The 13087-nt window shown below is 33.8% G+C and overlaps 2 protein-coding genes across 6 annotated transcripts in view; one reads left to right on the top strand and one right to left on the bottom strand.

Moving 5' to 3' along the window:
* The window catches only part of LOC118181042 (beta-1,3-galactosyltransferase 5-like), a 63332-nt gene that overhangs the window by 11458 nt on the left and 38787 nt on the right, over positions 1-13087 (bottom strand). Inside the window, exon 2 of one of the 5 annotated variants that reach the window (XM_085827480.1) lies at positions 4755-4806. The exons of 2 other annotated variants lie outside the window; for them this stretch is intronic. The gene's annotated coding sequence lies outside the window, so the exon portion shown is untranslated. Of the gene's footprint in view, positions 1-4750; positions 4807-12467; positions 12642-13087 lie in introns of those variants that run through there. 2 more of the 5 variants (XM_085827479.1, XM_035350117.2) reach the window with 2 other exon arrangements.
* LOC118196852 (glycerophosphocholine cholinephosphodiesterase ENPP6-like) overlaps positions 1-13087 on the top strand; it is a 765277-nt gene that overhangs the window by 8237 nt on the left and 743953 nt on the right. The window lies entirely within an intron of this gene.

A 13087-nucleotide genomic window follows, 5' to 3' on the forward strand; every position in this document is an offset into this window, starting at 1 on the left:
TCGTATAGTTTTCCTACTTTTAGGAACTAAATTAAATAGTTGTTTTAAAATGTGTATTTGTTATTTCGTTAGCTAACTTATGCTAATACTGTTGCGTGCGTACGGGTTCGTAATAGATTGATTGCACAATCGATAAAGATTAATGCAATTTACAATATCACGCTTTATCGATTGATTGCACAATCGATAAAGATTAATGCAATTTACAATGTTCACAATATCACGTAGTATAATCAGTAGCTAAACTTCAAACTACTAAAAACATTAAAATACAACGCAATGAAAAGATAAAGCTAATCTGATCTCACGCTGAACTCGCAGCAATAACAGGCCCACCAGCGGCCGAGCGGTAAAGTTCAGTGAACACTGGTAGTTCAGTCCGAGGTCCGAATCCCGCGAACGGGCTGGCTGCATGGGCGTTTTCGTGGTTTTCCCCATGTGTAACGTGTATACGAGCCAGTTTCCCTTAGAAAGCCCTCCACGAAGGCATCCATCCCCTTAGGCAGATAGCCCTAGTGTGCTTTGCCATAATTAAAATACACACGCAGCAATAACAACAGCAGCTAACTAAACAACTAACTAAAACGCTCTCTCTTTGGCCTTTTATAGATTTCAACCGATCGCGAGCTATTTCTAGTAATTTCTGCTTCTCGAGATTTCTGGAAAGCAATAAGAGGATGCAATTACGATTACTGCTAACATAGTGGTCAATTACATTTATTCAATTTCAGTAGAAATTAAAGAGATACCTATTTATTGCATGATAAATGCACGTGCTCCTTTTTTCAGTCCAAAGGGGCTCTGTTCCTGAAGGACTATTGTTTTCGCTTTGCGATTTTGCTTTGAATCATGAAAAATCTGCATAAATGTATGTATATTTCTCGCATTGTGATAAAACAACAGTACATAGAACCATCGAATTTTGAATGACGTAGTCCTCCTACGAATATGGGCATGTGGAAGACCAAATTTGAAATTTGGAATTTGCTTTATTATCGATTTCATATTTTTTGTAAAACGTTAACGAATTTTTTATTACCAAACTCAACGATTTAAAAGCGAGGAATGGCAACACTCTACGGTAGGGAAAAGTAAACTTTTTTATCTCCAGCGGGCGTGGAACTGTGTATCGAAATTTCTAAAGATAGGCTCATTTTAAAATTATTTTGCGACATTGCTGCTGAGATGAATTTTATGGTTTAAGCGTAAAGAACATGATATTTAATAAATAAGGGTAACACACAAAACGTTAAAAAAATTAAAATTTAAATTAATTTAAAATCTGAAACATTTCAGATTTTTTTTATGTATTTTTTTAATTTTATTTTTATTTTTCCGACATAGTTTTCTTTTCTTGCCTCGCGCTGCATTGCAGAAGGAAATGCAACAATTTTAATTATGATTCTACTAAAATTTGCTACCTAAATACAAAATTCGTAGCAATATTTAAAAACTATTCCTGTTGTGTCTTATGTTAGCATGCTTCTTAATAAACATTGTAAGGATCTTAAGTTTTACTAACGTTTATTTTATTTTAAATCTTTACTATCACTTCTTATTTTCTACTTCCGGCCAGAATTATAAGAATTATAAGCGTTAGGGTTTTTATGCAAAGTTTGTCTGGCGAACGCCAAGTATTTAAGTTGTGGCTTTTTTGCCAAGCGAGAGAGAGGAAGCAGTTAGTCGAAGCAGGCCGCTTACCTTAGAAGTTTTACTCAGTTGCTGGTTGCCTTCCAGGCCAGAGGTTTAATCCTCTTGATAATTTTAAACGTATTGTAGTGTTCACAGTTCTCTGTACTACACACGGCTTCCTGTTAATATAAGGCCAATCTTCCACGTTTATTATTTTAAAGTTAAATTAGAGTTTAGTTTCATTTTTATATTTTTTACGTTTAGACCACAAGTAGTGGGTCTTTGTATTCCGAAGTACGGAAGTTATTGTAAATAGAGAAAAAATAAAGGGTTTTGTATACCCTTCTTGTGTATCCTGTCTACTTCCCACAGTTATTGAACATAGCTTTAGTAAGCTCTCTGTTCCGAGTCAGGTCCTTGCATGTTCCCGAAGAAAGTAAGACGGAACATTGAACCTGATAACATAAGGAATGCACAGTATTTGTTATCAACGTGAAAGAGCCATAGAAATTTTTAGAACATTTTCTTCGCATTACACAGCCGGGATGGTGGTTAGTGACTCTGACTACAGTACCGAAGAGCCCTGGTTCGAATCCCGGAGAAAGAATGGATGTTTGTAAATGTGTAGTATATGTGCAACATGGGGGCTAACGGAAAGTCCTCTCGAGAGGTTGATGGTAGAAGAAGAGAAGTGGGAGACTTTTTGACCCGGCCCCCCTGGTGTGCTTTCCACCAAAATTAGGGGCGGAACTGGGCAAAGCCGTATGGTGCTCGAGGCTGTTGCCAACGAGAAGCGCAATGTTGCACTCCTTGCAGCGATGAATTTTGTGGGCTTGTTCTGATGTTTTTATAAGACAAGTGAGATAAGTCATAACAACAGCAACCTCATGAAAAAGGATCCCCTCAGCGAAGAATCATCATTCACCACATTTTTTAGTTCGGGCGCCACTGTAAAGACATTAGGTATTTTTTGGAAGCAGGAAAGATGAAAAATGAGCAATGCAATCACCGGGACTCAAACCAAGGACCTAGTGAATACGCGTCGAGCGTGCTGACCACGAAAGCATGCTAAGAAGACGGGAGAAACACCTTATAGGCTTACTTGATTGTGGCAAGCAAAGCACGCGAGAGGTATCTGCCAAAGGCAAGGAAGGCCTTTGTGGAAGGCGTTCTAAGGGAAACTGCCTCGTTATCGCATTACACATCATGAAAATCCCGAAAACATGCACGCAGCCGGCCCGTTCAACTGCAGTCGAACTTGGGTGAAACTACCAATGTTCAGCGACTTTACTACTTGTATTTTCCTAGGATTCGAAGACAGTTCATGCTATATGTTATGCTGATACGTTGAACGGTCCAAGAGCTTTTGCCTTTTGGAAGACAGGAGAGGGAGAGTTGCGACGGAATTAAACATTTGCACCGCATTCCATTTCAGATCACATGGCAGGTTTAATGTGCAGGTGTTGGGTTTAGACTTCATCCATAAGAGTGATCAAAAATGTTTTCTTTTTTTCTTTTTCGCACAGTGTTGCCATTGCTCGTTTTGAAATCGTTGAGTTTGTTAATGAAAAATTCGTTAAAAGTTTACAAAATATAAAATAGATAATAAAACAAATTCAAAATTCGGGCTTCCAGGTGCCCATGTTCGGCGTGGAGGACTACGCTGTTCAAAATTGGATGGTTCTAGGTGCCGTTGTTTTTTCACAATGCGCGAATCATATATACATTCATGGAGATTCTTCATTATTTAATTTCTTTAAATATAACACAAGGCGATAATATTTGGTGGCAATAATTTAAAAAGTGATTCGCCGTTTATAGTGAAACGCTAGAAAATGCCGTTTTGAGACTAGTAGCCCTTATGGACTACTGCCCCTTTTGGCTAATAAACTGAGATTGGAAACTTTCCCTTTTATTTTAAGTTTAAAAAGAAAATTAACAATTTATGTTATAACTTTAACCTTCCAGAAGATTGATCAGTAACAATACTGAATGGTTTTACTGAGATGCAATCTCAGATAGTTGTGATATGTAAACTGATTGTTTATAATGAAAATGTATTTACAATTTAATTATTATTTCATATTTACTAGTACTTTAATAAATACTAAATTAGACGAAATGTTCATGCTAGATTCCTTTCAGTTTTGCTTTTCTACCTGTCTACTTTCGAGAGAAGTAAAGAATGATTAATGGTGAAGGATTATAATTCTTGCGGCTTTCTTTATATAAAGAAACTTTCTCATTGGAAAATCATGTCACGTATCGCAATTAATAACTTCATCGAATTTAGAAAGTTCGTAGAATATTCTGTTTTGCTTTACAAACTTTTTTTGAATTCTAATTAAAGTCTTTCCCTTAATGCTATGGCGTCGTTTTGCAATTGTCAAACTCAGCAAAAGGAATTTGCTTTTATCACTAAGAAGAATGTAAAACATATATTCTTTCTTTAAATTTTAACAAACATGTATATACGTAAAAAAGCAAATTTAAAGTTAAAATAATGTGCAAACATATAAAAGAATTAATTTTCAAACTAATCTACAATATCATTTAAATTCAGATAGCATAAGTACGAGTAAATCAAGTGCAAAACCAAAACATGGAAATAAATTCACCAATTTAGCAAATTAAAATTAATCTAATTTTTTTTTTTAATGCATAAGTGAATGACTGTTGAGCAGGCAGGAGACAGACTTATCAAAGGGAAGTTGCGTCCAAACCTAACTCTTCAATCATTCAATTCGTGTTTTGTCATTCATGCAAGGAAAATATTAATAATGAAGTATTTTGAGAAATAAGCAATGTAAAGTTTAGTATTAAATTAAACTTTTTTTTAAAAATTAAATTTTCCAGAAAAATTAATTTAGAAACCAATGCATTTTAGAAACCCTTGTCTACAGAAACCTCCCAGACACGAATATGCATATTAATCAAAAAGAAACTAAAAAGGAACTAGACAAATTAATATAAACCAATAAGAAACTAAAAAGAACTAATTCATAATTTATAAGAAACAAATATATACTTAAAAATAATTACATATCTAGAAAATACTTAAATACTACATAAAAAATACTTAAAAACAAGTAAATAGTAAGTTTTAATTCTAACTTACCTACCATATAAGCGTTGGGGTCTGCAAAAGTATTTCCTAAGTGATGTAAGTGTGTTCTGCAAATTATATAGATGGCGCTAATGTAAGTAAAGTTGAGTGCCAAGCTGCTATCTTTAATATTAAAATATTTAAATAATATAAATCTAGAAAAAATCAAAGTATATCTTAAAAGTATGTAATTCAAGTTTTAATTTTCTTTAGTTAACTGAATACTTAAATACAATTAAATGTCACTTAGAATTAACTAAAAGTTACAATGAATTACTTTTATAAAAAACTAGGTGTACCCGCCCGGCGTTGCCCGTGCATTTAGAAAATGCAGATAAGTGAATAGCGCAGGAATAGTAGTGTAGGACATGTAGACTGTCTCTCTCTCTTCCCCCCCCCACAAGCTACAAAAAAGAAATGAATTGTAATTAATCGATTTAATGTATCGTCAAAACAGCAAACTAACGCTAGAATAAAGAAATCAATTGTTACAATCGAACGTTATTTGAAAACAAATAATAATATCAGTGAGTCAACTGGTGGCCAGCCCCTTTGTGCTTCCGTATAAAAAATTCCAGGTCCCTGCGTGCGATAGATTTGGCTGGAGAGCTCGGTCAGACAGACAGACAGACACATTACACTTGCTTTTATTATTATAGATAATAAACTTCACTATTGGCATTTTCCTTCAGAAACAAGTATATGCGTTCTGTTCAGTTCATTAACATTTTAGACTTCTGTTTCTTGTGATTTAATATATAGTGATTGTCGAAATCATTTGTAAGCTATTAAATGTTAATTTAATCTTTGGGTTCTAGAATTTTTTCAAACGGAAGTATATTTTTGATAGTCTTTATTTTTACGTAAAACATATTTGGAAAATATAATAAAGAAATGATATCATTTGAATCCGTTTGATTTGAAAGAATTTAATAAACAGATATTTTTCCTAATCATAGTAATAAAGAAATCCTGAAAGGTTTCAGATTTTCAGATTTCAATAACCGTCCAAAAGGGTTTGTTAAGGTTTTCTATGCTTTCATTGAGCTCACACTCTACTAGTCTGCTGTTACACTCACTCGTTCTAACCTAAGCTGTATTATTTAGCATTATTTTCTTCGAAATTAAGTCACATACAATTCAACAGGAAAATTACAAAATTCTAAAAGCAACATTGCAGTATGTATACATTTAAAACTCCCGATGCGGCGTTAAAGTGTTGGCATAAATTTTTTTGTTTTTCCCCTATCTTTTCTCAGTTTATCATATCAGTGTTCCGTTTTCTTACTAAAATGGGTTTACAAACATTTTTTTTTTCTCTCTTTAACGTTTTATGTGTTTACATTATTTATTAAATATCACGTTTTGGTGCTTACGCCATATAAAATTCGATTCAACGGCAAAATCACAAAATATATAAAAACCGCATATCTTTAGAATTTCTAATAGACAGTCTCGTCCGCTGGAGATAAAAATCTCTTATTCCGGACAGTGTTGTCATTGCTCGTATTGAAATCGTTGAGTTTGTTAGTCAAAAATTCGTTAAAGTTTTACAAAATAAGAAGTAGACAATGAAACAAAGTCGAAATTCCAAATTCGGGCTTCCAGGTGCTCATATTCGTTATTCAAAATTTGATAGCTCTAGGTACCGTTGCTTTTTTTTTTTTTTTTTTTTTTCACAATGCGAGAAACATATATACATGTAATAATAAAATTCCATAGTCAAGAATACACTTAAAATTCTAACTGTATGTTCTTTTCATTTTTAATGGCGACGTTCTCTTATTTGAAAATACGTGGAATTAAATCCACAGCCCCGTAGTCAAATTGTTTTTCCCGCCTTTTCTACACGTACAGTTATAGAATGTTCTGGAAATATTTAAAGCGAACTGGCATGGCTGACGAGGCTGACGTCATTTCTTGGAATCTCCGCCTTTTCAGAGGCTATAAAAGGACTCGCAAAGGAATATCGGGGTCTTTTCTTTAATGTAACGATGCAGTAAACTTAATACAAAAAGTTATCAGTAGTTCTTTTTTATTTACTCCGGAGTTCTTAATTTTTGTAACTGCTATTTTCTCCTGAAATATAATAAATGTGTCCTGTTTTTTAAACTTATCCTCTGATAATTTAAGCTACGACTACATCTATGATTCTTCACCAATCTATTTATTCCGGACAAAAGCTGGTACATCACATACATTTATGCAGATTCTTCATTATTTAATTTTTTAAAATAAAATGCAGAGCTCTAATATTTGGTGGCAACAATTTAAAAAGTTATTCAACTTTTATTCGCAAAATGCCGTTTCGAGACCAATATACCATTCGGGACTAACGTACCTTTTGCGCTAATACCGTATTTGACGGCATATAAGACGCACTTTTTTTCCTAAATTTGCTCTCAAAAAAGTTACCTGCGTCTTATACATGAAGGATACAGTCTTGTACGTAAAGGTAATTGCGTTTAATAATTCTTTATTTGGCTTTTTCGAAACGTGAGAACTAAAAGAAACCACGCTATTGAATTTTTTTCCCTTGTGTGTGGCCGTCTAAATAAGGGTGCGTCTTATATGCCAGTGCGTCAGTGCGTCTTATATGCCAGTGCGTCTTATATGCCGTCAAATACGGTAATAATAAAGTAGAGTAAAACTTAATGTTATCTTTAAGTTAGCAAATAAGGGAATTTTAGTTGACAAGGTGGTTAACCAAATTTGTTAACCTCTTTGGTTAAGAAATTTAAATATTAAAATTGTAATATTTAAATTTCAGGAAAATGTTGTATTAACGTAATTAATGCTTCAACAACTGCAACTTTTCGATTCTACGGTTTCAATACGAAACTTATCTGGGTCTAAGATTAAAGTCGTGAAACACAACATGACGATTAAAGAAGCTTAATAGTTGGATTCCAAATGGTAGAAATTAGCTAGTTCTGAGGTTTCTCTATGTGTAAAATGAATGATACACTTTTCCTTATAAGAGCCTCTAAGAAAGCGTACTTCTCATATAATACACTTCTTGCGCTCTGCAGCAACGAATTACACTCATGTCCATAAATTAAGGATAATTTGGAGTCACGTGGAAATCGAACTCTAAAATAAATATATCACCTGTAAAATCACTACACACATCTTCAAGAATCATATGCAAATTTCAGGAAGTAACCAGCTGACACCGATGGTACGTCACAATGACGAGAGTGTAAGAGAGTGATATATAAGGAATACAGGCAAAGAAGTAAAATTGTTCGCAAGCGCTTTATAAGCATTTCAGTGCAATAACCGAATAGTTATGACACAAAGGACGGATTTGGATGATTTTTTACGTGGTAGAATTATCGGCCGTCTGGAATGTGGGCGTACCGAACTGGAAGCATCAGACGAAATTGGAATTGCCCAGAGTGTCATCTCCAGGCTTTGGCAACGACCAAGATGATGGTAATGTGAGTAGACGTGACAGCGCAGGTCCCCCAGAGTTACAACGCCGAATGAGGACCGGTATTTGGGAGTTACTGCCAAAAGAAACAGGCGGAGCACAGCCTCTGACCTGTCTCGTCAGCTCTCTTCAGCCACTGGTACGACAATTTCAAGGCAGACCGTGTACAGACGCTTAGGGCAGATTGGTCTATATAGACCTGTCAGATGCGTTCCACTTACTGCAACTCACTGTCGCCTGCGGTTAGCCTGGAGTAGAGAGCATGCATTGTGGACACCGCCACAGTGGGCTTGTGTGATGTTTTCCGACGAGTCCAGGTTTAGCTTGCAGTCTGATTCTCGCCGGACTTTCATATGGAGAGCTCCAGGTACCCGTTACCACCAAGAAAACATCATTGAACGACACCGTTACGGTGGTGCAGGAGTTCTCGTTTGGGGTGGAATTATTCTGGGTTCCAGAACTGACCTGCATGTTCAGATTGGAACCATGACAAGCCAAATCTATCAGGACTTCATTCTGGAACAACATGTACGTTTGTTTCGGCACGCCATGGGCGCACAATTTGTGTTTATGGATGACAACGCCTGTCCTCACCGTGCAAACATCGTAAGCTAATGCTTTCAATCGGAGGATATCAGCCGTATGGACTGGCTAGCATTCTCACCGGACTTGAATCCAGTAGAGCACGTGTGGGACACGCTTGGCCGACGAGTTGCAGCTCGTCAACCTCCTCCTACATGTCTACCGGAACTTCGGAGAACATTGCTTTTTGAGTGGTGTAATATCCCCCAAGATCAGATCGATAATTTGATACTCAGCATGCCTAGGCGTTGTACGGACTGTATTGCATCGTCTGGGAGACATACAATGTATTAACAATCATACCAACCATGTAATATTGGTTTTTTGTAAATAGGTTTTTTTGTAATTTGCTCCAGGGAGAAAAAATGGCTAATTTTTTTTAATAATATCAAACATATAGCATCTTTTTTTGCTCTTTACCTTTTGTTTAATAAATAAGCTTTACAAATAAATCAAATTTGTTTTGCTTCTAACTCTTCCTTTGCATGATTTTGCATTATCCTTAATTTATGGACATGAGTGTAGATAATTTTATCTTGGTTTCTCTGATTATTTGCGTGAAAAGTCCTTGAAGTTGATTTTAAGCAAATTTTCATGAAATCGATGTTCTTGAATTTTATTTCAAACATATTGATTTTCCATCAATATATACAATGCGATATTCCAGAGTTTTTAAAATTATTATTATTTTTATTTTTTTATTTTTTTTATTTCAGAATTCAATATAACTTTTTTCATTTAATTTTAATCTTATTTAATTATTTTTCTTTAGTCTATTCTGAATGTTTCTCATCTACCCGCCTTTTAACAGTCAAACTAATCATCGCAAAATTTCTTAAATATAATTAAATTAAATAAATTAATTTAATTTAATTAATAAAATAAAATAAAATAAATAAAAAGTCTTTACAGTCACATCGAACCAAAAATATTATGAAAGTTAAAGGAAATTATATTTTTTAATTTTTGTTAATTTAGCAAAAAAATATAAAAACATTTTATCCGCATTTTTTAACCAAATCAAACTAAGTCATTAAAAAAAAACTTTATCTAATCTCAATTCAGGAATTCGCAGTTAAGAATTACAAGAAATTGTTTTTAAGATAACATTCACAATTCAGATTTAGTGATATATCAGGTATTTTTTTAAATTAATAATAAAGCTAATTTACTTTTAAATACTTTATTGAAATCATACAAAGTATAATTTTATCTCTTTCTAATATGAGAGAATTTGAATTTCTATAATTAAAAAACCTGTTAAGAATCATACTTAGAAAAAGATAAAATTATAAAGTATTAGAAAATATAAATAAAGATAAAATTATAAAGTATTAAGTATAAAGATAAAATTATAAAGTATTAGAAAGATAAAATATTATCTCTTTCTAATATTTTATCTCTTTCTAATTTTATCTCTTTCAATACTTTATAATTTTATCTTTTTCTAAGTATGACTCTTAAGAGGTTTTTGAATTTATGGCCACAATTCGACAGAGATTCAGAATTTGCTTTCTGGCTTTGAAGATATTTATCATTATTCTGTACTGCGATTTTCCATTTGTCGCTTATTTTTCAGCGAAAGACTTTTAATTAAGTTTGCCTTAGTTTGTAAACTATCGAATGGTTACTGGCTAACTGGCAGGCAATTTTTCTTCTGTTTATCGGATAAATTTTTAATAAGTAAACTTTCCACAAAATTTTCTAATGTACAGTTATCCAGTCAAAATGCGATCACAATCGTCAGTTCCTTCGATTAATGATTGGTTTGTTTATGTTATCTAAATAGTGAACTATTTGACTTTTTGACTATACTTTTTACTCACTTTCATATGTTAATGTCATATTTTAACTGCATAACTATGTAGAGACATTAGTATTTTTTGATGCTGAGAAACGTGGAAAAAGAGCAATATCTTCACCGGGATTCGAACCTCGGACCTTTCGAATACGCTCCGAGCGTGCTGACTACTACATTACGAAGGCATGCTAAGAAGGTGGAGGAAATGCTTTATATAATCCCCCCTTTTAAAGGCGACTGAGGATTAAGGAACCCAATCTCCGAACATCGATAGTGGAGAATCATCATCCAAAACCTTTTTTAGTTCGGGCGCCACTGTAGAGACATTAGGATTTTTTGATGCTGAGAGACGTGAAAAAAAAGCAGTGCCTTCACCGGGGCTCAAACCTCGGATCTCTAGAATATACGCCGAGCATGCTGACCACTACACCACGAAGGCATGCTAAGAAGGCAGGAGAAATACATTATAACCATTTTGAGAAATCTTCAACTTCGAAGTTTTGAAAGACTTTTTTCACTTATTTGGAAATATTACATATTTGATTGCTAATTTAAATCTGACAATGTAAAGGTGCTATTCAATATATCCAAAAGGAATAACTATTTTTCTTTCAATAAACTCTTTCGTTTAATTATTATGTATAACAATTATCCAAATTTTTGGTTGTAATATTAGATTTGATTTGGTTTATTTGATTACGGCAAAGTACACGAGGGCTATCTGCCCGAAGGGATGCCTTCGTTGAGAACATTCTAAGGGAAACTGGCTCGTATAACACTTTACAAAGAGGCAACCACTAAAGGCCCATTTACACTAGCGGAACTTTGAGCCTAAGAAACGCAGGCGAATTTGAAGACTCGTTTGAGAGCTTTTAAACAGCAATTTTTTCGTATTATGAGGGAATATTTAACTCTTAAACTCTTGAATAATGTTATAAGTTAGGCTGTTTATTTAAATGTGTACATATTCAGTTTCAGTTAAAAAAAAAAAAAAAAAGAGTAACATTTTCGCCATTTAGTGAAGCTAGCAACTTCCGCGTGCATTTCTTAGACTCAAAGTTCCGCTAGTGTAAATGGGCCTTTAAACACCCTCGCAGCCAGTTCGCTCGCCTGGATTCGAACCCAGGACAGAACTACCGTGTTCAGCGACTTTACCACTTGGTCGCCAGTGGGCTGTAATATTAGAAATTTCACACGAATTTGATTCCTGACGGTACAGGTTGGTTGCATTTTCGTGTTTTCATAGGTTGCAAAGTCCTAAAAATGTACAAAAATTTGCTAATGCATTTCATTTAACCCTTAAATGCACGTACTCCTATACAGTCATGTAAATGAAATCAAAACACAAATTTTAGCTTGCTGGCATAACGTAACCAATTGGACATTACGTACTGTTTACGCATATAGTTTTGAAAGTTTCAATGTGGTGGCATTATTAAACGGTGTAACGGTCATTATTGTGAATTGATGTGTAGAGTGGAGACATTATCATTTGTGTTTAAGAATTTTTTTTTTTTTTTTATTTTATGTTTGTTGTTATTTTGGTATATTTAAAATTTTTTTAAATTATTTGAACAAGTTTATTACATATGTTATTATGTAAAATTGTTATTAAAAATTTGCCTATCATATTTTTTTGTAAAAGTTAATAATATTTTTTAAAAAATTTGAATAAAAACTTAGATGTTTTTTAGTATTTTTCCTATTTTATTTCCTATCAATTCTAATGTATTTTTAACTTTAAAATTCAAAATAAAAATTCATGCATTTAAGGGTTAACAACAAAGCCATTACTAAATCTTTTTCTTTGCTGTTATGATTTAATTTACGATGCATAACACAAACTACCGAAGTAGAGTAACCGAGTTTCGGTTATCTAATTATAAATAGAATTTCTTTTAATTGCTTACCGTTGGTTTCGGCAATTCAGAATGTTAACCGAATCATTGCTTAATCCTTAGAAATCAATTAATATATTGATTGCATGACTTAGCATCTATGCCATCTAAAACATCAAAAGTACTTCTGTGAGGAGATTCCACACCAAATCTCGCCGAATTTCAGGAAAATTTTCACTTTCCAGCCTGTCGCGTGCCCAACTCTGTCTGAGTAGCCATCCAAAGCGAGGTAATCCAGCGAAGAATTTTCGATGATTTCCTCTCTCGAATTCGACCTTAATCTTCAGAGAAAGGACATCTTCGTCTTCACGGATGACAGCTTTCTCAAAAGAAGGAACGACCTTTCTCTTCTCAGTTCTTTATCGAACGAAAGTGGCGAATTATTTGGAGAATACTGGCAGTCAATTAAATATTATTTTGGTTTTCAAATGTGCCGTCGTATATTCCGGGGTATAACGTTCAGTTTTAATGCAAAAAATGAGATCGAAATTTACGCGTGCCTTAAATGCTGTATTGGCCATTTTGGCGTTTTTCTAGAACTGAGTTCACAGCACTTTCTGCTAGAATAAGCCATTTCGTTACTCCTTTATACAAAGCACATTCATTCATAATTTGGCATATTAATTATTATG

This window comes from Stegodyphus dumicola, chromosome 12, assembly GCF_044657685.1.
Source record: "Stegodyphus dumicola isolate Sdum_Otavi_A_Nest chromosome 12, ASM4465768v1".
In the NCBI taxonomy this organism is placed as follows: Eukaryota; Metazoa; Arthropoda; class Arachnida; order Araneae; family Eresidae; genus Stegodyphus; species Stegodyphus dumicola.